Source organism: Mustelus asterias, chromosome 11 (genome assembly GCF_964213995.1).
Source record: "Mustelus asterias chromosome 11, sMusAst1.hap1.1, whole genome shotgun sequence".
Lineage (NCBI taxonomy): Eukaryota > Metazoa > Chordata > Chondrichthyes > Carcharhiniformes > Triakidae > Mustelus > Mustelus asterias.
In genome coordinates, this window is record NC_135811.1 from 56,886,304 (window position 1) to 56,913,099 (window position 26,796).

Genomic DNA, 26,796 nt, shown 5'->3' on the forward strand with positions numbered 1-26,796 from the left:
ATATCTGAGAGCTTGTGCCAAAATTGGGAGAACTGTCTCCCAAGCTAGTCAAGCAACAGCCTCACATAGTCATTCTCATGGAATCATACCTTACAGATAATGTCCCAGACACCACCATCACCATTCTGGGGAATGTCCTGTCCCACTGGAAGGACAGACCAAGAAGAGGTGGCAGCACAGTGGTATGCACTAGGGAGGGAGTTGCCCTGGGAGTCCTCAACATCAACTCCAGATCCCATGAAGTCTCATGGCATCAGGTAAATATGGGCAAGGAAATCCCCTGCTGACCACATAACACACCAGCACCCCACCCCCCTCCCGCCGCCCACACCATCCCCACCAGACCCTCAGCTGGTGAATCAGCAATCCTCCATGTTGAGCACCACTTGGAGGAGCTGCTGAGAGTGGCAAGGGTGCAGAATTTACTCTGGGTTGGGGACCTTAATGCCATCACCAAGAGTGGCTTGGGAGCATCACTACAGACAACCACTTTCAAACCCACAACCACTACTATCTAGAAGGACAAGGGCAGTAGATGCATTGGAATACCACCACCTACAAATTCCCCTCAAAGTCACCCACCATCCTGACTTGGAAATATATCACCATTCCGTCACTGTTGCTGGGTCAGAATCCTGGAACCCCCTTCCGAACAGCACTGTGGGTGTACCTGCACCTCATGGACTGCAGTGGTTCAAAAAGACAGCTCACCATCACCTTCTCATGGACAACTAGGGATGGGCAATAAACGTTGGCCTAGCCAGCAACAGTCACATTCAATGAATGTTTTTTTTTACAGACTAGTGTTGCCCTACCACACACTAAAAATGCTCTTATCTGTCTATTCCACTGTCTAAAATGCATAACACATCTAATTGTTAACAGTGGGTTTCTTGCATTTGGTGGTGAGACACTCAGACAATTATTTCCATCTCTCCAGATGCTTTTCAGCATTATGAAAACTATGTGCCTCACTGGTCAGCTGAGAAGCATTAACTGAAAGAAAGTAATGCTGCTAGTTCCACAACCCGCTGTTATTTTTCTGGTCATTATTTAAGGAAATTCAATATTTGGCAACTGACATTTTGGACTACATGTTGCAATGTTTTTGCAAAAGAGGATGACATCCCCTATTGCTTCAGAACCTGCATCGCAGCCTTCATTAAAGATAACACCAAATGTAACCTCTTCCTCTGCTAACATCACCGCACGCTGCCCTCGAAGCGGCTGCGGGGGTGATGAGGCGGTCGCACACTTCCTTGTGGAATGTGCCTTTGCAAAGAAGGTCTGGAGGGAGATGCAGTGGTATTTGTCGAGGTTCGTCCCGAGCAGCTCGGTGACGCAGGACTCTGTGCTCTACGGGTTGTTTCCGGGGACACACACCGAGACAAATATCAACTGCTGCTGGAGGGTCATCAACTCGGTGAAGGACGCACTTTGGTCTGCCCGAAACTTGCTGATCTTCCAGTTGAAAGATTTGTCCTCGACCGAGTGTTGCAGACTGGCACATTCCAAGGTCCAGGACTACGTGCTGAGGGACGCGCTCAAGCTTGGGGCAGCCGCCGCAAAGGCACAATGGGGAAAGGTCACCGTGTAAAGCCCTACAACCGAGACAGACCGAGGGCCCGGTAACTAGAACACCCTCGGCCTGCGTAACTGTGTGCTAATCTGGAAAACAAGAGCACACGGTAAAATCTGATGTATGTATATAGTTTCAAGTCAAATGTAATGAATGTAATGCCGTGTAAATAAGCATCGTATAGTACTGTAAAAATGACTTTTTTTTGCACTGTTTGTAATTATTGGATATATCGTTTGCAATGGTTTATTTGAGAGTTTTTTTATGAATAAAATATATTTTTAAAATAAAAAGAAATTAGTATCTAGATAAACTTGTTAGCTGATAGTTACTCACTCCCATTGAAACATGAGATCATACAGTGATCTCAAATTGAAATAAGTTTGAGATATACAAATGGAAGACAAATAGTTATCATACTCCCACTTTATATCACAGAGGATTTTTTGCCTTTGAGTGGTTGATGTTTGTTTGAAAAAGTTATATTTATATGTGGTGTTCTGTCTAATCTGATATCAAAGACAAGAAAATCAGAGCATCAGAGCAGGGAGGCAATGGTCTAGTGGTATTATCGTTAGACTATTAATCCAGAAACTCAGCTAATGTTCTGGGAAGCTGCGTTCGAACCTCACCACAGCAGATGGTGGAATTTGAATTCAATAAGAAATATTTGGAATTAAGAATCTACTGATGACCATGAAACCATTGTCGATTGTCGGAAAAACCCATCTGGTTCACTAATGCCCTTTTAGGGAAGGAAATCTGCCGTCCTTCCCTGGTCTGACCTACATGTGACTCCAGAGCCACAGCAATGTGGTTAACTCTGAAATGCCCTTGGGCAACTAGGGATGGGCAATAAACGCTGGCCAGCCAGCGATGCCCATGTCCCACGAACGAATAAAAAAAAACAATCAAAATATTCTGGGTGTGTTTTTCTTTGTTAATTATCTCTGTTCTGTCCCTGGAACCCACCGTAGCATTTGAATCAATGAGTTAGGCTGACATTTCTCAATATCTTTGTCCTTTTGGCACAGCGAAGATTATGGCCTAGAAATGCAGCAGCCTATTTAACTACCAAAGTGGCAGACAGGAAATCATCCAAAAATGCATTGTTGGTCAAGGTGGATGGATAGGTAGCTGGGGTGCACACTGGCAACATCTAAAAGTCAGAATAATTTATTCCAACGACCCAGTTTCCCCCTTCCCTGCCCAGTCAGCCAAAGATCAACTCCCCCAATGGCAAGATTATCCCCTCGATCCCACTGTTCACTGCCCCTCCCACCCTCACTAACCCCCTCTTGCACACCCTCACTCTCTGAGTTGACCTGTCACTCCCCTGTGTCACCTCACACTTCCCCTAACCATTGCACCAGCCACCATTCACCCGATACCAGCACATCCAAGGTTACAAATTCAGCCCCCCACTGCCTGATCATCTCCCCCATCAGCCACTAATCACCCACCCAACCCACCAGTCACACTCACCCTGCTCATTGATTCCACTCACCAGCCATTGCTACCTTCCAGCTGATTGCTACCCCAACACACACCATTTGTTCACTTAGCTAAGGGCTGCTGTGACACTAGCAATGACTCAATCTTCAACTGCGTTTCACTCATAGCTCCGCATAGCTGCCAACTCATTGAAAGTGTGACCTAAGGCCCAGTACATTGACCGGAATCTTACCGTCCCGCCCACCATGGGAATCGGAGCGGGCGAGGGATGGACCATGGGAAGGTCCATTGACCTCGGGCAGGATTTTACAGATTTGGGACAAGCAAGGCCATAAAATCCCACCCATAGTGTCTTGGGTCTCACTACTCAGTACAGGTATTGCATCCTTAAGATGGACAAAACCAAATTTGAAGGTCCCAATATCTCCGACCTTCCCCCATAGCCAAGGTCTGATGTGGCGACACTGTCAGTTGGAGCATTGATGAGATGTCCAGAGTAATATCTAGAAGACACTGAATCTTGTCACAGTTATCTCCAGCTGTTCTGTTTGGATACTAAAGTGACAAATTTAAGAATGCACACTCCAGGAGTGAAGAATCTTCCCTCCAGCTCCCAGGGAAACCATTGAGAGATTCCCGCTGGACGTTTTTGACCATTAGGAACATGCTCACAACTTCCTGATGCATGCTCCCAATGAACAAAGCTCTGCGGCATGAGAGCACATTTCTACAATTGTCCCTTTAATTTCCAAAATAAAATTGACCAGAATGAATTTCCTTGGCAATGTAGAGCTAATGTGATCCAAACATTAATCATTTCACGCTCGATCTATGGCATCATTGGCTGTCCCAGCATTTATTGCACAGACAAACTTGTCTTTTGAGAAGGTGGTGGTGAGCTGCCTTCTTGAACCCACTGCAGTCCATGGTGCTGTTAGGGAGGGAGTTCCAGGGTTTTGACCGAGTGACAGTGAAGGAACAGTGATATATTTCCAAATCAGGGTGGTGAGTGATTGGAGGGGAACATTGACTTGCAGCCTAGCTTCTCATGATACAACAAATGTGGCACTTTACAGATCCTGCGACCTGAGATTTAGTTGATCGGTAATTAACATAGAAACCACTAGGTGGAGATAGTTGTCAAGGAAAGGAAGGACATGACTTTTTATCACTTAGGAGAAACGAAAATTTCAACCACACATTTTAAAAAGTTTATCCTCTGGTCTACACAGTCCTTTCAAGACTCATTTATTTTATTTTACACAATTTCTCACTGTGCTGCGTGTAATTGCAATCTGTGTAGTAACTCATATTAAACATCAAAATATTACAGAATCAGAAAAATACTTTTGACACATGTTTTAAGTAAAAGAGACATTCAAATAGCAGCAATCAAGGCCTTGGGATGTCCCAAAGCACTTTACAAATCTCTGAGGGCCTGTTTTCCCAGGCTGGAGAGACTAGAACTGGGGCTCACAGCCTCAGGATATGGGGTTGGCCAAATAGGACTGAGACAAGGAGATATTTCTTCCCTCAAAGGCTTGTAAATCTTTGGCATTCCCTACCCCAGAGAGGCATGGACACTTAGTCATTCAGTCCATTCAAGATTAAGATCGCTAGATTTTTATGTACTAAGGAAATTAAGGGATATGGAATTAGGCAAGAAGATGGAACTGATGTTAGAAGTTTGGGCACATATTTGGGCAGCACGGTGACACAGTGGTTAGCACTGCTGCCTCAGTGCCAGGGACCCAGGTTTGATTCCTGGCTTGGGTCGCTGTCTGTGTGGAGTTTGCATGTTCTCTCCGTGTCTGCATGGGTTTCCTCCGGGTGCTCTGGTTTCCTCCCACAGTCCAAAGATGTGTGGGTTAGGTGGATTGGCTATGCTAAATTGCCCCATAGTGTCAGAGGGACTAGCTAGGGTAAAATGCATGGGGTTAAGGGGATATGGCCTTGGTTGGATTGTGGTCGGTGCAGACTCGATGGGCCGAATGGCCTCCTTCTGCACTGAAGGGATTCTATCTATCATGTTCAAGTGTGACTTTAATGTGGCTCACGTCTGCTCCCATTTCTGATGTTCTTATATTCTTATAATAGAGAAATTTATTTAATTCCCCAGGAATGTAGTATTTCTGTTCTTCTTAGAAAAGCGGCATCTCAGCCTTTTGGCTAAGATGCAAATGAGATCAAGCCTTGGAGGAGGAAGACCTGCGCCTACTCCAATCAGCTGGGCTCATGTAGATCAGGCCCAGGCCAGGGGTTGCAGACCCTGTCTTGTCAGCTTGGATCGGGAATGTCTCAACTTGTTGAGACTCTGAATTGGACTTGATTTGATTGAATTGGAAAAGTATATATTAAAAAAATTCTGTTCTCCTTAGCCTTTCTGAGATTTATTTATTTCTGTCATATTTTGAATTTAGACACAGACAACAATGCGTGAGGTTCTGGTGTCAATGTAGAGTTTCAATAAATGGGGTTCTCAGAATTAGCACTAAAATATCTTGGCTCTGTCCACCCTGTTGTCTCGTGTGGCTTTGAGGCAGGAATGGAGATTTGCAAAATTACTTCTATAATAATCAACAACTTGCATTTATATAGCACTTTTAACAACTCTCTGAGTGAAGAAATTTCTCCTCATTTCAGTTCTGAAATTTGCTGATGACTAAAATAGGAAGCTTGGCAAATAGTGAGCAGCTCTGTAAAAAGGCTTCAGGAAGACAGATTGAAAGTGGTACAAATTAAAAGAAGAAAAATCTGTTAATACATTTTTTCCAGAGGGAATGAGTCATATAGACTCATAGAGGTTTACAGCGTCGAAACAGGTCCTTCAGCCCAACTTGTCCATGCTGCCCTTTTTTTTTTAACCACTAAGCTAGTCCCAATTGCCCGCGTTTGGCCCATATCCCTCTATACCTATCTTACCCATGTAACTGTCTAAATGCTTTTTAAAAGACTACAGAGAATGGGAGGGATGGGTTAGATGGCTGGTGGTGGAGGTTTGAGCTAGCTATTTTATCCTGTTGTAATCTGTATGCCTAATGAGTGATTGTTGATATAGTGATGGTTTAATAGTGTAGCAATGGTTTAATAGGACAATGGGCATTGATTAGTTCTGGTTTAATAGATGAGTGACGTTAATAGATAACAAAAGCAGATTTTGTTATAATGGGAGACTTTAATTTTCATACAAGGTGCGAGGAGCAAACTAGCTCAAATCAGAATGATAGTAAGTTTCCTGAGAGCATTCAATGTAGTGTTCTGGAGCAATGTGTTCTAGGCCCAACAAGCACGAATGTAGTATGAGCTTTAGTAATGAGTTTTACTTTGTTATTAATCTGACAGGAGAGGAGCTTTTGTCTGATGTGAATAAAAGGGTTGAGAAGGTAAATGCTGTTTCCCCAGGCTGGAGAATCTAGAACCAGGAGTCACAGTTTCAGAATAAGGAACAACTATTTTGGAGTGAAATGAGGAGACATTTCTTCACTTGAAGGCGTCGTGGATCTTCAGAGTTCTCCAACCCACAGGATTCTGGTTGCTCCGCGGTTGACTATATTCAAGGCTGAGAATGGTTGATGTTTTTGGGTGCTCAGGGGATCAAGGATACGGGGGATCAGGCAGCCGCAACCTTTTTTTCATTCATTCGTGGGACATGGGCATCGCTGGCTGGTCAGCATTTATTGCCCATTCCTAGTTACCCGAGGGCATTTGAGAGTCAACCACATTGCTGTGGCTCTGGAGTCACATGTAGGCAAAGGTTGGGTAAGGACAGCAGATTTCCTTCCCTAAAGGACATTAGTGAACCAGATGGGTTTTTCTAACAATCGATAATGGTTTCATAGAATTCCAGATCTTTTAAAGTTGAATTCAAATTCCACCATCTGCCGTGGTGGGATTTGAATCCAGGTCCCCAGAACATTAGCTGAGTTTCTGGATTAATAGTCTAGCGATAATACCACTAGGCCATCACCTCCCCTAATTGAATAGTGAAGTAGGATTGAGGGCCCGAATGGCCTAATCCTCCATTTCTGGGCAGCACAGTGGCATGGTGATTAGCACTGCTGCCTCACAAAGCCAGGGACCTGGGTTCAATTCCTGGCGTGGGTGACTGTGCAGAGTCTGCATGTTCTCCCCGTGTCTGCAGGGGTTTCCTCTGGGTGCTCTGGTTTCCTCCCACAGTCTGAAAGACGTGCTGGTTAGCTGCATTGGCCATGCTAAATTCTCCCTTGGTGTACCCGAACAGGTGCCGGAGTGTGGCGACTAGGGGGTTTCTCACAGTAACTTCATTGCAGTGTTAATGTAAGCCTACTTGTGACACTAATTAAAACTTCCTGTTGTTTTTATGTTCTATCATATTGAATTCAAAATTAGATTTGCAATGGGGAAACTTAATGCAACTATTAAAATACTAGATTTTACTAAGGCTAATGTTGACAGGATGAGACAGATTGGCAACAGAAAACTGGCCAAAATCATTCTGGGTAAAATTAGAGGAGCAGGGGGAGGTGTTCAAAAAATGATTTAGCTTCACAGAGGACCGGTGTGTGTGTGAAGGGATACAAGGTTGAGGGATAAAATAAAACTAAGTACCAAAGTACAAAGACTCATGTAGATCCATGGGAAAGTGTGAGACATAAAGAATAGCAAAAGAGGGGATAAAAGATTATAAGAGCTGCAAGAAAGAAACTATAAAAAGAAACTTCTGAAGAATATCAGGGTTAATAAAGAGGCATTTGCAATAATGTCAGGAGAAAGGCTCATCACGGGGTAGTCTGGGCTCTTTAAAAACAGATGTTGTAATATTGCAATTTACAGTAAGGAAATGGTAAACTTGCTAAATAATTCCTTTATGTCAGTCATCATAGGAGAAGAAAAACATGATATAGAATCCCTACTGTGCAGAAGGAGGCCATTCAGCCCATTGAGCCTGCACCAACAACAAAACCACCCAGATCTTATCGCCTTAACCCCACATATTACCCTGCTAATCCCCTGACACTGAGGGGCAATTTAGCATGGCAAATCCACCTAACCTGCACCTCTTTGGAGTGTGGGAGGAAACCCACGCAGACATGGGGGGAACGTGCAAACTCCACACAGACAGTGACCCGAGGCTGGAATTGAACCCGGGTCCCTGGCGCTGTGAGGCAGCAGTGCTAACCACTGTGCCACCGTGCCACCCTAAATACCTGAACAATCTAATGAAACTAATAATGAATTAAGGACTGAAACTCAAGAAAGTTATTCTAATTAAAAAACAGATGGAAAAAATAATGGCAATTCCCCTGAACCTAATGATTTTCACCCTCAGATTTAAAGGAAGTTGTTGAGGAAATTGTAGATACTTCAGCCATATCTTCCAAAACTCACTCGATTCAGGAATATTGTCCCTTTAGATTGTAAAATTATAAATGCCTGGAATGCAACCGTTGAACGTTGCTGAAAAAAGGTACACACTGTCGAAAAAGCTTTTTATCTTGTACTCATCAGGACAAATGCAAGAAAGCCAAATTTTGAAGAGAACAACAATTCATATTGCATAGGAAAAGAGGTGCTGATTGATTGGCAAGTTGCCTCTGGTTGGTTGCGATATTGCCTTGGCAAATGGACCAGGAACTATTGTCCCTCATGCTTTAATTTATTTTAAAAAGGCACAATGTCTGGACATGTCCCTCTCTGTTTCTTGGCTCTGTGAGGACGCAGACTGTCTGTCTGTCTGGCTCTGTGAGGATGCAAACTGTCTGTCTGGCTCCATGAGGATGCAGACTGTCTGTCTGTCTGGCTCTGTGAGGACGCAGACTGCCTGTCTGTCTGGCTCTGTGAGGATGCAGACTGTCTGTCTGGCTCTGTGAGGACGCAGCCTGTCTGTCTGTCTGGCTCTGTGAGGATGCAGACTGTCTGTCTGGCTCTGTGAGGATGCAGACTATCTGTCTCTCTGGCTCTGTGAGGATGCAGACTGTCAGTCTGGCTCTGTGAGGATGCAGACTGTCTGTCTGGCTCTGTGAGGATGCAGACTGTCTGTCTGGCTGTGTGAGGATGCAGACTGTCTGTCTGGCTCTGTGAGGATGCAGACTATCTGCCTCTCTGGCTCTGTGAGGATGCAGACTGTCTGTCTGGCTCTGTGAGGATGCAGACTGTCTGTCTGGCTCTGTGAGGATGCAGACTGTCTGTCTGGCTCTGTGAGGATGCTAATTCAATAATGTAAAAATGAAACGTCAAGGTTTAGTTGGGGTGAAGAATGGGAACATAGTCTGAAACAATGATTGCATTGTGTGTCTTGTAATGAACAAAGTGAGCTTAATGGGTTAAATTGTCTTCCCTTTCGTCCTATTTTGATATATTGTTCCTCTACAATTTTGTGAGCCGCTTGTATTAATATTTTGTGTAAGTTGAGAACAAGTTATCTGTGAAGAGGAGTGTGTCCACAACATATACGCACTAATGGAGTGAAGCCTGAGATAACCAGGGTAATTGAGGATAAACTAATCCTTGCCAATCCGGCAAGAGTATCGGAAAAAACTGCAAACCTCAACAACAAAGAATGGTTTCAACTAACGAGAATGGGATTGAGGTTAGATTAACTACATCCAAACAGCCCAGGTGGAATCAATCAAACCTGCAGAGAAGATTATTCCATTCTAACCCGCAGGAACCCTCGTGCTTCCTGTGATTTGAACTCTGCTTCAGGATTCCATTATCTGGATCCGATTTTCCTGACAATCTGTCACACCCATCAGCCAAAATTGTGAGATTCACCAGAAAACTCTAGCTCGGGAAGCCACTTCAAGTTGTGCTCAGCTCATTGTGGGGTGGGTGGGAGAGTGGAGTACAGGTAGCAGTCAGTATATTTTTAAAGTGTTTTCATTTCATAGATTATTCAATTAACTAAAACGAGTATACTTAAATGGAACTATTGATGGCTCAGTCATTTGTTTTTTAAAGTCATTTTCAGTGATTTTTTTAAACTCTTGTGACAATACTGTGCCTTTAAGAAATGTATTTTAATCATGTTCCTTTGCAGGATGTGCAGGCCCTGGAAGTGGTCGGCACCATTTTTAACTGTAACCAGTGTCCTGTATTGTTACTCTGGCAGACGCTGCGACAACGGATGAATGAACACCGCTCGACAATCACCAGGCAAGACTGTTCTCTTCCTGTTGGGGAGCACTTCAGCGGTCACGGGCATTCGGCCTCTGATATTTGGGTAAGCGTTCTCCAAGGCGGCCTTCACGACACGCGACGGCGCAGAGTCGCTGAGCAGAAACTGATAGCCAAGTTCCGCTATCAGGACGGCCTCAACCGGGATATTGGGTTCATGTCACACTATCTGTAACCCCCACAGCCTGCCTGGACCTGCAGAGTTTCACTGGCTGTCTTGTCTGGAGACAATACACATCTTTTTAGCCTGTCTTGATGCTCTCTCCACTCACGTTGTTTGTACCTTAAAGACTTGATTAGCTGGAAGTATTCGCATTCCAACCATTATTCATGTAAATTGAGTCTGTGTCTTTATATGCCCTGTTTGTGAACAGAATTCCCACTCACCTGAAGAAGGGGCTTGGAGCTCCGAAAGCTTGTGTGGCTTTTGCTACCAAATAAACCTGTTGGACTTTAACCTGGTGTTGTTAAACTTCTTACTGAGTATAAAGGATGACATGTTTATTTTTAATCCAGACTAATGCAATGTCCTGGGGTTTTATGGTCCTTTGGGAATTGCTGAGTGGAGCTTGATTTGGGATGATTGACAGGTCAGGTGATGCTTGGGGACAGGTTTTTTCCACAGAGAATTTGTATTTTTTAGTTTTGCTTTTCAGTAGTAGTCTGAAGCGGAGAGCAGCAACAATGCTTTCTCTGGAGTGGGACTTATTTTCATTTCCTCAGGTGCTGTTTGGGCTGGAGACAGAAAGCAGCATCTCTTGTTTTCCCCTCTCTCTGGAGTTGGAAATTCTGCTGTCTGTGGGTTGCTGTTAGAAGCTGGTGGAGGCAGGCAGTGTCTCTGTCTCTCCAGAGGGAAAGTTCCAGAACTGGGAAGCCTGAGAGATTTAATCCAACATTCAAAGGACTAATTCACAGCAAGAGTTAGAAAGTCTTCTGGCAATTGTTCCCACAGGGTGTGGTGCAATAAGAGGTAAATGGAGTTTACCCAGAGTATCCATTATCTCATTGAATAGGGACCAGGCTCATAGGGCTGAATGGTCTATTCCTGTTCCTATTGCCTGCTATATTGGAGATTCTTCCCATCAGTTGTGTAACTTTGGCAGAAGATCGGCCAAATCCAAGTTAGACATCAATCTGGGTTTTATTTATTAAGTTATAACAGCAACTTGAGAGAATCCCTGTGGGAATCATTGGCGCAAGACTTTATAAATATTGAAGATTCGATTGGATTCTTGTCTAGGTCACAGAACAGAATAGAATCACAGAAAGTTTACAGCCCAGAAAGAGGCCACTACATAGAAACATACATAAAAAATAGGAGCAGGAGTAGGCCGTTTGGCCCTTTGAGACTGCTCCGCCATTCATTATGATCATGGCTAATCAACAAAATCAATACCCTGATCTCGCCTTCCCGCCATCCTTTGATCCCTTTAGCTCCAAGAGCTAATATCTAATTCCTTCTTGAAATCAGGCAAAGTTTTAGCCTCAGCTACATTCTGTGGTATTGAATTCCACACATTCACCACCTTCTGGATGACGAAATTTCTGCTCACCTCAGGCCTAAAAGGTTTACCCCTTATCCTTAAACTATGACCCCTAGTTCTGGCTATGAAGACCAAGATATCATTTGCCTAAGGCAAAATACTGCAGATGCCGGAATCTGAAACAAAAACAGAAAATGCTGCAAAATCTCAGCTGTGGAGAGAGAATAAAAGCCAACGTTTTGCATGAGAATGACCTTGCATCAGAGATGACGTTGGCTCTATTCTCTCTCTGCAGACGCTGCCAGACCTGCTTTTATACCAATTGTTCTCTTTACTGCTTGCTTTACCTGCGCACTTACTTTCAGCGGGGGCAGATGTTTGAGGGCAATCAACATCTGCTATGTGGGAGGCTTTCAAGTGTGAGTTGATAGGGATTTGGGACCGGCACATTCCTGTAAGGATGAAGGATAAGTATGGCAAGTTTTGGCAACCTTGGATAACGAGAGATATTGTGAGCCTAGTCGAAGAGTAAAAGCAAGCATTTGTCAAGGCGAGGAGGCTGGGAACACACGAAGCAAGTGTGGAATACAAGGAAAGTAGAAAGAAACTTAAGCAAGGTGTCAGAAGGGCTAAAGGTCATTGGCCAGCAGGATTAAGGAAAATCCCAAGGCTTTTTATACATATATAAAGAGCAAGAGGGTAGCCAGGGAGAGGGTTGGCCCACTCAAGGACAAGGGAGGGAATCTATGCGTGGAACCAGAGGTATTAAATGAATACTTTGAGTCAGTATTCGCCCGAGAGAAGGACTTGGTGGATGATGAATCTGGGAAACGGTGTGTCGATAGTTTGGGCCATGTTGAGGTCGAAAAGGAGGAGGTATTGGGGGTCTTGAGAAACATTAAGGTAGACAAGTCCCCAGGGCCTGATGGGATATACCTCTGAATACTGAGAGAGGCAAGGGAGGAAATTGCTGGGGCCTTGAGAGAAATCTTTGTATCCTCACTGGCTATAGGGGAGGTGCCAGAGGATTGGAGAATAGCCAATGTTGTTTCTTTGTTTAAGAAGGGTAGCAAGAATAATCCAGGTAATTACAGGCCAGTGAGTCTTATGTCAGTGGTAGGGAAATAATTGAAGAGGATTCTTCGAGGCAGGATTTACTCCCACTTGGGAATAAGTGGACGTATTAGTGAGAGGCAACATGGTTTTGTGAAGGGGAGATCGTGTCTCACTGACTTGATTGAGTTTTTTGAGGAAGTGATGAAGATGATTGATGAAGGAAGGGCAGTGGATGTTGTCTAAATGGACTTCAATAAGGCTTTTAATAAGGTCCCTCATGGCAGATTGGTGCAGAAGGTGAAGTCATGGGATCAGAGGTGAGCTGGCAAGATGGATACAGAACTGGCTTGGTCATAGCAGTGGAGATGCCGGCATTGGCTGGGGTAAGCACAGTAAGAAGTCTCACAACACCAGGTTAAAGTCCAACAGGTTTATTTGGTATATTCAAAATAAACCTGTTGCACTTTAACCTGATGTTGTGAGACTTCTTATTGGTCATAGAAGACAGAGGGTAGCAGTGGAAGGGTATGTTTCTGAATGGAGGGCTGTGACCAGGCTCGTCTGGGATCAGTGCTGAGACCTTTGCTGTTTGTAATATATATAAATGATTTGGAGGAAAATGTAACTGGTTTGATTAGTAAGTTTACGGACAACACAAAGGTTGGTGGAATTGCAGATAGCAATGAGGACCGTCAGAGGATACAGCAGGATATAGATTGGTTGGAGACTTGGGTGGAGAGATGGCAGATGGAGTTTAATTTGGACAAATGTGAGGTAATGCATTTTGGAAAGTCTAATACAGATGAGAAATGGCAGAACCCTTAAGAGTATTGATAGGCAGAGGGATCTGGGTGTACAGGTACACATGTCACTGAAAGTGGCAATGCAGGTGGAGAAGGTAGTCAAGAAGGCATACAGCATGCTTGCCTTCACCAGCCGGGGCACTGAGTTTAAAAATTGGCAAGTCATGTTGCAGCTTTATAGAACCTTAGTTCGGCCGCACTTGGAACTAGGGGGTGAATCTCTCAAAAGTGCTGAATTGGCAAGAAAACTGTTCTAATCTTGTCTGTTCTGTCAGTTCAGCTTCTCACCTGAATCGCCGCACTCTGCACTGAAGAGGTCCCTGTCGTGAATCTTATTAAAAACCCAGGAGGGGGCGGGGCCTATTCGCGCCAGAGTCCGACAGTTCTGGAATTCTGCGCACGCGCAGTGGTCCCGATCTGTCAGACTCCCCGTTTGCTGGCCAGTCCAATTGCTGGCCAGCCCAGGATCCCCGCAGTGCTGCCCCGCCAACCCCTCCCAGGGCTGGATCGCGGCCCCCACAGCAATCCCTGGGCCAAACCTGAACCCCCCCCCCGTCCCGGAGCACCCAGATCCCACCCCCCCAGCAGTGGCAATTCCCGTCATCCCCCTCACCCCGGCAGACCCCCCCCCCCCCCGCTGACCTCCCCCGGGGTCAGACCCTCCCGGAGGCAGGCCCCCCCCCCAGCAGACCACCCTCCCCCAGCCTGCCCCAATCGCTGCCCTCCCTCCATCCCAGACCGATCCCAACGCAGAGTGGCAGAAGGACCCCCCCCAATCGTACCTAGGCCCTGCCCACAATAGGCCCCATCCCCTTGGCACTGCCCGATGCCTGGTGGGCAGTGCCAAGGTGCCCCCTGGGCATGGGTACTTTGCCTCTTGGGCAGTGCCAGGCCATTGCCCGTCCCCTGGAGGGCCCCGATTGGCCCCCCACTTCATTCCAGCGGCGTCTCCCGCTTGCTCACCGAACATGGGGACTAGTCTGAACCCTGCCGGAATGAAGTACTCCTGGCGCGGTGGGAGATTCGTTCGGGACCTGAAAGGTTCCGATAATTAACAAAAATACATTTTTAAAATAGATTAAAAACAGATTTAAATTACTTACCTTCCCCGCTGATTTCCAGTGTGGTCTGATCGGTGACTGTTCGCCGGCTCTGGGAGACGCGCATGCGTTCCCAGCGCATGCGCAAATCCCCGTTCAAGGCCGCAGACGCACGTCTCCCGGCTGGACCCACCAGAAAAGTGGCGGGCCTGGTCGCTACACGACCCAGAAGGATGTGGAGACTTTGGAGAGGGTACAGAAAAGATTTACCAGGATATTGCCTGGTATGGAGGGCATTAGCTATGAGGAGAGGTTGGATAAACTTGATTTGTTCTCACTGGACGAGAAGTCTACAAGATTATGTAGACTGAAGTCTACAAGATTATGAGGGGCATGGACAGAGTGGTTAGTCAGAAGCTTTTTCCCAGGGTGGAAGAATCAATTACTAGGGGGCACAGGTTTAAGGTGCGAAGGGCAAAGTTTAAAGGAGATGTATGAGGCAAGTTTTTTACACAGAGGATGGTGGGTGCCTGGAACTCGCTGCCGGGGGAGGTAGTGGAAGCAGATACGATAGTGACTTCTAAGGGGCTGCTGGACTAATACATGAATAGGATGGGAATAGAGGGATACGGTCCCCGGAAGAGTAGGGGGTTTTAGTTCAGTTGGGCAGCATGGTCAGTGCAGGCTTGGAGGGCCGAGGGGCCTGTTCCTGTGCTGTAATTTTCTTTGTTTTTTGTTCTTTGACTGATGCATAATGACACCAAGGTCTCGCTGAATCTCCACCTCTCTCAATTTCATTCAAGTCCATTCAAATAATAATCTGCCTTCTTATTTTTGCTACTAAAGTGGATAACCTCACACTTGTCCACATTATACTGCATCTGCTGAGCACATGACCACTCACTCAGCCTGTCCAAATCACACTGAAGCATCTCTGCATCCTCCCCACAGCTCACCCTCCCACCCAACTTTGTACCATCTGCAAATTGGAAGATAATATATTTAGTTCCCTTATCCAAATCATTAATATATACTGTGAACAGCTGGGGTCCTAGCACAGATCCCTGCGGAACCCCACTAGTCGCTGCCTGCCAATCGTAAAAAGACCTATTTATTCCAACTCTTTGCTTCCTGTCTGCAAACCAGCTTTCTATCCATCTCAAGGCACTACCTGCAATCCCATGTGCTTTAACTTCATATAGTAATCTGTTATGTGAGACCTTGTCAAAACCTTCTGAAAGACTAAATAAACCACATCCACCAGTTCTCCCTGGTCAATTCTATAGATTACCATCGAATCCCATAATCGAGTCTGCACCGAATCTCCAAAGCAACATGCGCCCAGGCCAAGGAAGCAAATCCATGTATTTTCCAATGGAAACCATGGGTGAACAGGGATATCCGCTGCTTGCTGAAGTCCAGATCTGAGGCGTTCAAGTCAGGCAACCCTGACCTATACAAGAAAGTCAGATATGATCTACATAGATCCATCCAAGATGCCAAAAAACAGTACCGGACCAAGCTAGAGTCCCAGGCTAGCCAGATGGACTTCTGCCGAATATGGCAAGGTCTGCAAGACATAACACGCTATAAGATGAAGGTATGTAAAATCGCCGGCACCAATGCACCCCTCCCTGATGAGTTCAATGCATTCTATGCCTGTCTTGAGCAAGAGGTCAGCGAGAGCATGCCCTCCACCCTGGAAGCCCTGGATGAACCTGTATCTGAGGTCACCATTGCAGATGTCAGAGTAGCTTTCTCGAAGGTCAACCCACGCAAAGCGACTGGCCTGGATGGGGTACCTGGGCATGCACTCTGATCCTGTGCAGATCAACTGGCGGGGGTATTATTCACTGACACCTTCAACCTCTCTTTGCAACAATCTGAGGTCCCTATCTGCTTCAAGAAGACGACCATCATCCTGGTACCAAAGAAAAGGCCTTAATGACTATCGTCCAGTGGCTCTGACATCCATCGATATGAAGTGCTCCGAAAGATTAGTCATGGCACAAATCAGTTCTGGCCTCCCAGATTGCCTGAATCCACTACAGTTCACCTATTGCCTCAAAAGTTCCACAGCAGACGCCATCTCCCTGGCCCTACACTCAACCCTGGAACACCTGGATAACAAGGACACTTATGTCAGACTCCTATTTATTGACTACAGCTCAGCTTTCAACATCATTATTCCTACGAAACTCATCCCCAAACTCTGTGGCCAGGGACTCAGCTCCTCCCCCTGTGACTGGATCCTAGACTTCCTAACCCACAGATCGCAATCAGTAAGGATAGGCAACAACACTTCCTCCATGATCATCCTCAACACCAGTGCCCCTCAAGGCTGTGTTTTCAGCCCCCTACTATACTCCTTATACACCTGTGACAGTGTGGCCAAATTACCCTCCAACTTGATTTTCAAGTTTGCTGACGACACCACTGTAGTGGGTCGGATCTCAAACAATGACGAGACAGAGCACAGGAATGAGATAGAGAATCTGGTGAACTGGTGCGGCAACAATAATCTCTATCTCAATGTCAACAAAACGAAGGAGATTGTCATCGACTTCAGGAAGCGTAAAGGAGAACATGCCCCTGTCTATATCATCGGGGATGAAATAGAAATGGTCGAGAGTTTCAAGTTTTTAGGTGTCCAAATCACCAACAACCTGTTCTGGTCCCTCCATGCCGACTCATTTTTCTTACCCGAGGATTACTTGTCTCGATAGCAAAGATTGTCTGGAGGGAAGAAATAAGCTCGTTTTACTCCTTATCGCCAATGTAATAATTTTGCCGAGGCCAATCCCCAGAGCTTTAGGCCAGCATTTTACTCCCCCATCCCCACCCCTCCCCCCCGGGTGGGTTCTGAGGTAGTGGTGGGGGTGTAAAATTGCATGGAGAGCATTCCCTTTGGTGGCACGGTGGCACAGTGGTTAGCACTGCTGCCTCACAGCACCAGGGACTCGGGTTCGATTCCGGCCTTGGGTGACTGTGTGGAGTTTGCATGTTCTCCCCGTGTCTGCGTGGGCTTCCTCTGGCTGCTCCGGTTTCTTCTGACAGTCTAAAGATGTGCGAGTTAGGTGGATTGGCCATGCAAAATTGCCCCTAAGTGTCAGGCGGCTTAGCAGGGCAAATACATAGGGATAGGGTCTGGGTGGGATTGTTGTCGGTGCAGGCTCGATGGGCCAAATGGCCTCCTTCTGCTCTGTAGGGATTCTATGATTTTATTCCCTCTGGAATTCCAACCTGGTTGTGATTTTATGCTGGGATGGGCGGACCCTCGGATGGGAGGCCCACCCTTGCTCAAACTAAGGTCCTAAGTGGCTTCTTAATGTCCTTTTCCTACCCGGTCTGAATCTTTAGGCTGGCGGGTGGATGATAGATCAGTGCGGAACCTAAAACTGAACTAAGTTCGACCTCGGCCCTTCTGAGTGGGCACCTGCTCTTAGGACGCGGTGACCTCCTATCCCCCAAGATCCCAATCTTCCCCCCCTCTAGCAACTCCCAGGCCTTTCCTACAACACTGATCCCTCCCAATCCCAGTCCCCATCACTTGATTGCAGGCAGCTAGTTGCAGTGCCTCTTCTGGCCACTGTAGCGCTGTTCCTGGAATTATTGAAGAGCTGCCGACCAATCAAATTGGCTACAAGTCGGCTGGCAGGAAGTGTAAAATGATGCTCTATTTTCACATGGCTGCCATGCTGTTTGCGGGAGCTTGCTGTGCATTAATTGGCTGGTCCTATCTTACAACATGTCTCAAAAATGCTAATGGATTCTGAGATGCCTGGAGTGTGTGTTTACCTCAATATTTTACTGTTATTACAGAATTAAATCTTTGATAGAACGTAAAATGTGAGTGGCATAGCTATTATAGATGGGCTGTTTCAATAATAAAAATTGTGATTCTATTTCATCCTAAACCTTGTGAAACTCTGAGAGAATCAGAAAAAGGAGTTATTTAAAATTAATTCACATCAGTGCGTAATTTAGTTGTGAAAAGAAACTCATGTTCTGATGCACTCGCGTATATTTTGTGTGTTCATGAGTGCTCTCTTCTCTTGCTCTCACGTCAATGGAGCTTGCAAGTGCACTTTGCTATTCATATTCCGAGTGTTTTTGTTGGAGTATTCATCAACTCATTAAAGCTGAAACATGACCTCCATGATTTTCAGACAAGGCTTGATGAAATGTTGCTCACAAAGAGAAGGTAGAATAACAAGTTAACCTTTTCAGTCACATAGCCACCTGTGATCAGATGTTGCTTCCTGGTGAACCTTTGAACTGTTACATATGGGGGTGGGGGGGAGAGGCAGAGGGGTAAACTCTCATACCAGGGTCTTCAGTATGCAGGCCAATACCCCAGCACATTGCTGAGGGAGTGCTGCAACTGTCTGAGATGTTGTCTTTTAGTTGCTGTGTTAAACCAAGGTGCCACCTCAGGTGGATGTAAATGATCGCATAACCCTCTTTGGGGAAAAAAAATGGGAGTCCTCCTCAGAGTTCTGGCCAAAATTTATCTCTCAAACAACACTTAGCTTACCTGGGTGCTTGTGTTTTGGGCCGGGTTCTGGTTGTTGGGGTCAAATACAAGTTCTGAACTCGTGCTGCGTTGGATACAGACACCCAACTGCGATCTTTTCTGAATTGGCCAACTGGTGGAAGTGATCACGCTTGCTATCCAGTTAAGGATGATGGATGGGGGGGGCTGGAATTTTACTGGCATGCCCGCCCAAGGCTCGTAAGATCGTGCCCGAGGCCAACGGGGGATGCCGTTGAGCGAGGCTCGCCCGCCCCGAAATCAGAGGGGGCATGCCGGTAAAATCAGGGCTGGGGTGCCAAAGCTGGAGGGCCAATAGAGGATCCTCCAACCTTCTTGATGACCTTATTGAACTGTCCTAATACCCTTAAGGATCGGTGCCATATACTCCAAGGTCATTTTGTTTCTCCTCCTGACTCAGTATCCTCTCATTTATTGTATATTCCTTTGCCTTGTTGCACCTTCCAAAGTACATTACCTCAGACTTGATTGAATTCCATTTTTCTGTGGCTGACCAGATCATTTATAACTTCCTGTAATCTAGTTTTTCTCAACTCTGTCAACTACACAACCAACTTTTGTATCATTTTCAGATATCATTCCCTCTATATTTGGGTCTAAAATATTAATGTAAACTACAAAAAGTAAAGGACTGAGCCCTGTGGAACCCCACTGATAACAACCTTACAGTTGCAAAAACATCCGCCAACCAATACCATTTGCTTCCTGCCACAAAGCCAATTTTGAATTTAATTTGCCATTCTCCCTTAGATCCACGGGCTTTTACATTTTTGACCAGCATGTCATGTGGGACCTTGTCAAAAACCTTGCTAAAATCCATGCAGACCACATCCACTGCGCTGCCCTCATCAACTTCACTCATCACCTCAATCAAAAATTTCAATCCAGTTCGTCAGAAGTTCCTTGTTGACTTTCCATGATTAATCAGTGTCTTTTTAAATGAAAGTTTATACTGTCAGAACTGATTCCAAGAATTTTTCCACATCCAAAGTGAAGCTAATTGGCTTAATATTAATCAGATTATCCCTTCCTCCCTTTTTAAACAATGGTACAATGTTGGCAGTCCTCCAATCCTTTGGCATCACTCCTGTAACCAAAGAGGGTTGAGATCTGATGGTCAGAGTCCCCACAGTTTCCGCGCCCGCCCCCCCCCCCCCCCCCCCCCCCCAGCTTCTTTTAACAACCTGGGATACATTTCATAGAATCATAGAATCCCTACAGTACAGTAGGAGGCCATTCGGCCCATCAAGACTGTACTGACCACAATCCCACCCAGGCCCTATCCCCGTAACCCCACTCATTTACCCTGCTAATCCCCCTGACATTAGGGTCAATTTAGCATGGCCAATCAACCTAACCCGCACATCTTTGGACTGTGGGAAGAAACTGGAGCACCCGGAGGAAACCCACGCAGACACGGGGAGAATGGGCAAACTCCACACACACAGTGACCTGAGGCCGGAATTGAACCTGGGTCCTTGGCGCTGTGAGGCAGCAGTGCTAACCACTTTGTCACCGTGCCACCCCTTGTGCCACCATGTTACCCCTCGTGCCACCGTGCCTCCCTAATTTCATCCAGACCTCGTGTTTTATCCACTTTCAAAAATGTCAAACTCTTTAATACTTCCTCTCTCACAATGATGATCCCATCCAATATTTCACACACTTCCTCGTTAACTATGGGTGGAAATTTACAGCTTGTCCTGCCGATGGGATCATCCCGCCAAAGTCAATGGAGTTTTGAACAACTCACCACATTTTCTGGCCTCATCCCCACCACAAAAACTCTGCCATTTGACATAGTTATTTGCCCCCTGTTTTGTGAAAATAATCAGAAAGTATTCAATATGAACCGTACCCACATCCTTCACCTCCTCAAACAGGTTGCTGTTTTGGCCCCTAATAGTCTCTACTCTTTCCTCAGTTATCCTCTTGATCTTTGCAATGTCCTAACTTTGTTAGGAGTTGTGGGGTTTAAACTAAAAGAAGATGTGGTTTGCACACGTAGATTCAAACTAACAACAACAAGGTTTATTGAGGAGCTGCTGACTGTACAGAGTAGAAACTGAAACTAAAAGCAGGAGCCTATGAAAACCCCAGTGACATCACCATCAAATCATGTGATTGGCTCTTAAAGCAATCATGCAATCACTTAAATACACAGCAATAATTATGCACTCATAAAACGTCTTTAGATTTTCCTTCATTTCACTTGCTGGTAGTTTTTCATGCCCCTTTTTGCTTTCTCAATTTCTCTTTTAATTTTCGCTCTACATTTTCTGTACTCTTCTAAACCTGGTGTCTGACGTAAGTTTCCCTTTTTTTGCATTATCTTAGCCTTGGTCCACCATGTCATCCGGAGGCTGTAGATGTGACTCCCCTCTTTTTCTTTGTAGGAAGGTATTTACCCTAAACCCCTTGAATCTGCTTCTTGAATGTTTCCCATTGTTCAGACACCAGTTCACCTTCAAGTAGCTGCCTCCAGTCCATTTTTACTAAATCATTTCTCAGCTCAGTAAAATTGGCCTTCCCTCAATTTAGAACTTTACTCCTATTTTATCGTTGTTCTTTCCTATATCTATAGTTAATCTAATGAATTATCATCACTATCAACAAAATGCTCTCTTGATACTCTTTCCACCTGCCAAGCTTCATTCCCTAAATCTAAATCTGGAATTGCAACCACACTCCCACTCCCCCCATGTTGGGCTTGCCTCATACTAACTAAAGGTAATTGAGGAATTCTGTGCCCTCCCTACCTTTTACATTGCCTGTATCCCAGTTAATATGAGGGTAATTGAGACCTCCATTATTATTGCCTTTGCATTTGTCAGAAATTTGCCTACAAATTTGCTCTGTCTCCCTTGAGCTATTTGGAGCTCTGACAAAGGGTCATCCAGATTCGAAACGTTGGCTCTATTCTCTCCCCACAGATGCTGTCAGACCTGAAGAGATTTTCCAGCATTTTCTGTTTTTGTTGCGAAAGTAAAATGTTTAGTTAAATGTTAGCATGGTATCAAAGGTTTGTATTTACAACATTATTTTTGTTAATAAATGTTTTCCATTAAACTTTACAAAATTCTACTAATGCTTTACTGAAACATCAAAAGAGAACAGTTAAATATGAGATAATTATAAATGAAGTAAACAAGTCAGAATGACACTAATGATAAACACATTTAGATTTTCCACAGCCCAAAATATGAACTCTCCTTTGCTCAACCTCAGGCAGTAAAGTATCCAAGTCACAGTCTGAGAAGTTCTGACCTCTTCTCTTCCCAATTACAATTTCAGTTTCCATATTCTAAATTGAAACACACGAACATTTATAAACATGCCACACGTAAAGTTATATAATAGCATAATGGAGATTTAAATAGCAGTTTCACAGATTTAAAACAAATAACAAAACTTATGTTCATTTATACATATTAAATAATACTCATGTTCAATCATAAAAGTCAAATTAAAAATTACACTTTAAATGAACCAATAAGAATGGGATTAACTGCTTAAAAAGAAATAGCAAACAAAAACAACCTTTATAAATGTAGAAATCTTTTTGATTTCTCTGCCTTTACTGTAAACTGCTGTTCAGCTTTTAAACAGCTAAACCTCAATGGGTGTTCCCAGTCTGCCCCCGTCATAAGGGAGAACGGTTAGAGTCCACCTGCGCAGCGCTGGGGTCTGCGGAGATTGTAATGCTGAAGGTCAAAGGCTGCTGCTCCCATTGGGAGTTGGATTGCAATTCTTGAATGCAGGAAAGTGGGCAAAAATATCAACTATTTTTGGCAGCCTATGGCTTTCTGCTACTAGCCAGATGTTATGGGTCATAATGTCTCTGTCAGCGGAACAACTTTATAAAATTATATTTTTCTCTGTCTTTCAAAATGGACAATTGCTGGGCTGGTAAAATGGCACCAGCTGATCACATGTTAATCTCTGGAAGGTGAGCAGTTTGAAAGCAAACAAAAGTTGCCACCTCAAATGCCCTTGAATGTAACACTCCTCGCATTGCATAGGGATTCCAGCCAAGCTAACATGGTGGCTTAGCAGACAAGCTCTCTGTCCCAGTCAGCTATGAACAAAGGCAGTTGTTGCAACTTCTAGGAGGGAATTTTCCCATACCATGGGAATCGTAGAGGGCGGGGGACGGACAATGCAGAGGCCCGTTGACCTTGGATGGGATTTTCTGGTTTTGGGGTGAGCACGGCTGGAAAATCCCACCCCTAATCTCCAATCCGGTGCTAATGGCTTAAGTGTTACCTGTTAAAATTCACGGTGGCTTTCAACCAGGGGCCTTGCTTAATCAACTTGAAACCAATGTCTCCAAGAGCAAAAGGAATCCAGAATCTTGTTAAAAATGTTAAGATTCCAGTCTTGGAAAAATACATCCTTTATCCAACATCGAGGAGAAATGTTGATAGATCTGTCACATGATTTTCCCCAAGCTGCTTGTAATATTGCCCTGTGGTCCTGAACTCAGGCAGTTACAGTTTGACCTCCAAAGAGAAACAGTAGCTCCAGGCAAGCAGCTTGCACCGTCTACCATCATACCATCCAGCAGAAAGAACACTCGCCCCTCATCAAAACTGCAAACTACTGGGACATTGGGACCGGTGCCCTCAAGACTAACTCCACTCTGCGAGCCTTCTCCCCTGGTAGAAGTCTTGTTTCTGGAAAGACAGATCACTCTGCAACAGTCAACTTCCCTTCTGAAGGAGGTGGTGAACATGTTGACAGTAAATTACTATTTAGGGGAAAGATTCAATATCTGCAACTTAGGTAAAGATCTTTTCTATTCTGTAGAAGGAGAAGAAGACTTTCTGTTCCCTGATATTTGATTTAATATAATTTTATTTAATTCATTTAATATAATATTTCATAGAAAGGGTGTAATTCGATTATACTTTATTAGTGCTCTCCTAGGGCAGAAAGATCAACGAAGTGGTATGATTGAGCAACGTGGCTCATCACTAAAACAGAAAATGCTGGAAGGACTGATTTTATCAGTACTTCTTTCATCATCACCCCTCTTTTCTTCATTATTTGTGACATCCTCAGTGACATTCAGTCTTTCGTAGACAAAGGTAACTTTTTTGAAAGGACTTGATCGGACAGAACTTGGAACTTCCTTCATGTTGGTGGCATTTGTGGAGATAGAAACAGAGATAACGGCTGCAACTTTACCACCTTGCCCGCCTCGGTATTGACACGGGTCTGACAACAGAAATCTCCGTTGACCTTGGGTGGGAATTTCCGGTCTCGCCCGAGCGAGGCCATAAAATCCCGCCCAATGTTTCAAGTGTGTATAACTCTTCTTCAGAGCTGAGGACTTCACTGTCAGTGAGAAGTGCTGGAGCCCTGAGGTGTCTCTGTTTAACACAACTGTTAAGAGGCCAGAGGACAAAAATTGAATGGTTCACAATTGTATCTGTGTTTTCTTGATCAGCAGTTCTGAAGATTTCTGACTGCTGCTTCCTACGACAATAAAGTTTAAAGTTTATTTATTAGTGTCACAAGTGGGCTTACATTAGCACTGCAATGAAGTTACTGTGAAAATCCCCTATATTTTCAATATCTATCACACAACAGGGCTTTATCATGGTATTCCTCAAAAAACTCATAAAATCACCAAGAAAGAATAGAATAAAGTTAAAGTTTATTTATTTGTCACAAGTAGGCTTACATTAACACTGCAATGAAGTTACTGTGAAAATCCCCTAGTTGCCACACTGCAGTGCCTGTTCGGGTCCACTGAGGGAGGATTTAGCATGGCCAATGCATTTAACCAGCACGTCTCTCAGACTGTGGGAGGAAACTGGAGCACCCGGAGGAAAACCCACGCAGACATGCAGGGGGAGACTCCACAGACAGTAACCAAAGCTGGGAGTCAGACCCAGGTCCCTGGCACCATGAGGCAGCAGTGCTAACCACTGTACTGCAGAAAAAAGGACAATATTGAAGACAAGATTGAAGATTCTTGAGAATCATGTATAGGATAATAGAGATTCGTGATTCGCTATGAACCCATTATCCACTCCCGTTCAGGTAATTCACCTCATTAAACCTGTTCATGGTAAGTTTTAATTAGCAATGAAATAAACAGAAATCCAGCCAAGATTCCACCCTCTCTTCACAGGAAAGTTTGAATAACAAAAGCCTTCCAGCCAAGCTCAACTCATCCATCCAGAGTGACATATGAACATACATATTCGAGCAGGAGTAAACCATTCGGCCCCTTGAGCCTTCACCATTTGATAACATTGCTACATTATACCAGTGACTGCAACTCAAAAAGTATTTAATTCGTTGTAAAATGATTTGAGACATTGTGAAACAAGCTGTACAAATGTAAAGGGGGCGATTCTCCCAGCCTGTTGCCCTGCACTAGCAGCACACTGGGCCAGGAGACATCAGCAGAGGCCGGTGCGGAGCTGATTTCTATTTTGAAATTCCAATTTAAATACCATTAGCGGGCGTGGGACTGAAGTCTTTGATCCCACTAGCATCATCTCGCCCCACCACCCCCCCCCCCCCACCCCACCCCACACCAGGAGTGATTCACTCCAACGGCGTTTACTCCTGCTCCCCACGAATGGAGAACAGGCAGCCAACCTGGCTGGAGGAGACAGAGGCCATGGACACCCCCCCACAGGAGGTCGGGGGTGAGGGAGGTGCCCCCGGGTATTGCCAGCCTGGCAGTGCCCAAGGGGCAAACTGGCAATGTCCAAGGGGCACCTTGGCACGGCCCACCGGGTATCGGGCAGTGGCAAGAGGGTGATGCCTATTGGGGCAGGGCTGATAGGGGGATGATCGGTGGGAGTGAGGGGGTTCTGCTGCCACTCTGCGTAGGGATTGGTGGCAGAGAGAGGGAGGGCGTCGATCAAGCTGGCCATCCGGTTGGGGGGGGTGCGGTTTGGAGGGGGGAGAGGGTGGGGGCTGCTGGGGGAAGGCGGGATGAGGGGCGGACATCAGTGCTGGCCCGGCGAGGTCTGGGAGGCCTGCGATCGGCAGTTGGGGAGAGTCAGAGAGGCAGCGATGTGGGATCACGGGGCTGGCCAGCGATCGGGAGGCCGGCAGTGGACATGAGCAGATTGGCGCATGCGCAGTGGCCTGCTCAGCGCTCTGCTGCCGGCCTCTCCAGCAGGAATAGGCACCGCCCACAGATTTTCAGCATGAATCTCTCTGAGGCACTCTGCAGTGCTCAGAGTGTGGGAGATTGGTTTTGAAAATTCCGCTAAAGAGAAAACAGCCAGAGTTACTCCAGTTTTTACGTGAATTTGACACTTGGAATTTTTTTGAGAGAATCGCCCCCTTAGTTTTTGACATTCCTTCATTGCAGCTGCATACAGCAGGCAGAATGACCATAACAGTGATCCAATACTGATTCTCTGAGGATAATTAATCACAGAGCACTCAACTGATGTTGGGAAAGTGCAATGTAATCATTACATTTACAAAACATTTCAGTTCTGTAGCTAATACAACCTTACCATTCTAACGTTTCTGGTGCCAACTTACAATATACCATGAATGGCATCTGTCCCTTTCACGTTAATAATACTATCCCCAGGATTTTCCAACCAGACATCCACCAGCAGCTCAGGAAAAATGTAGATTGACTTATTGATCCGAAATTTTCAAAGAATGATATCTGATGCAAGAA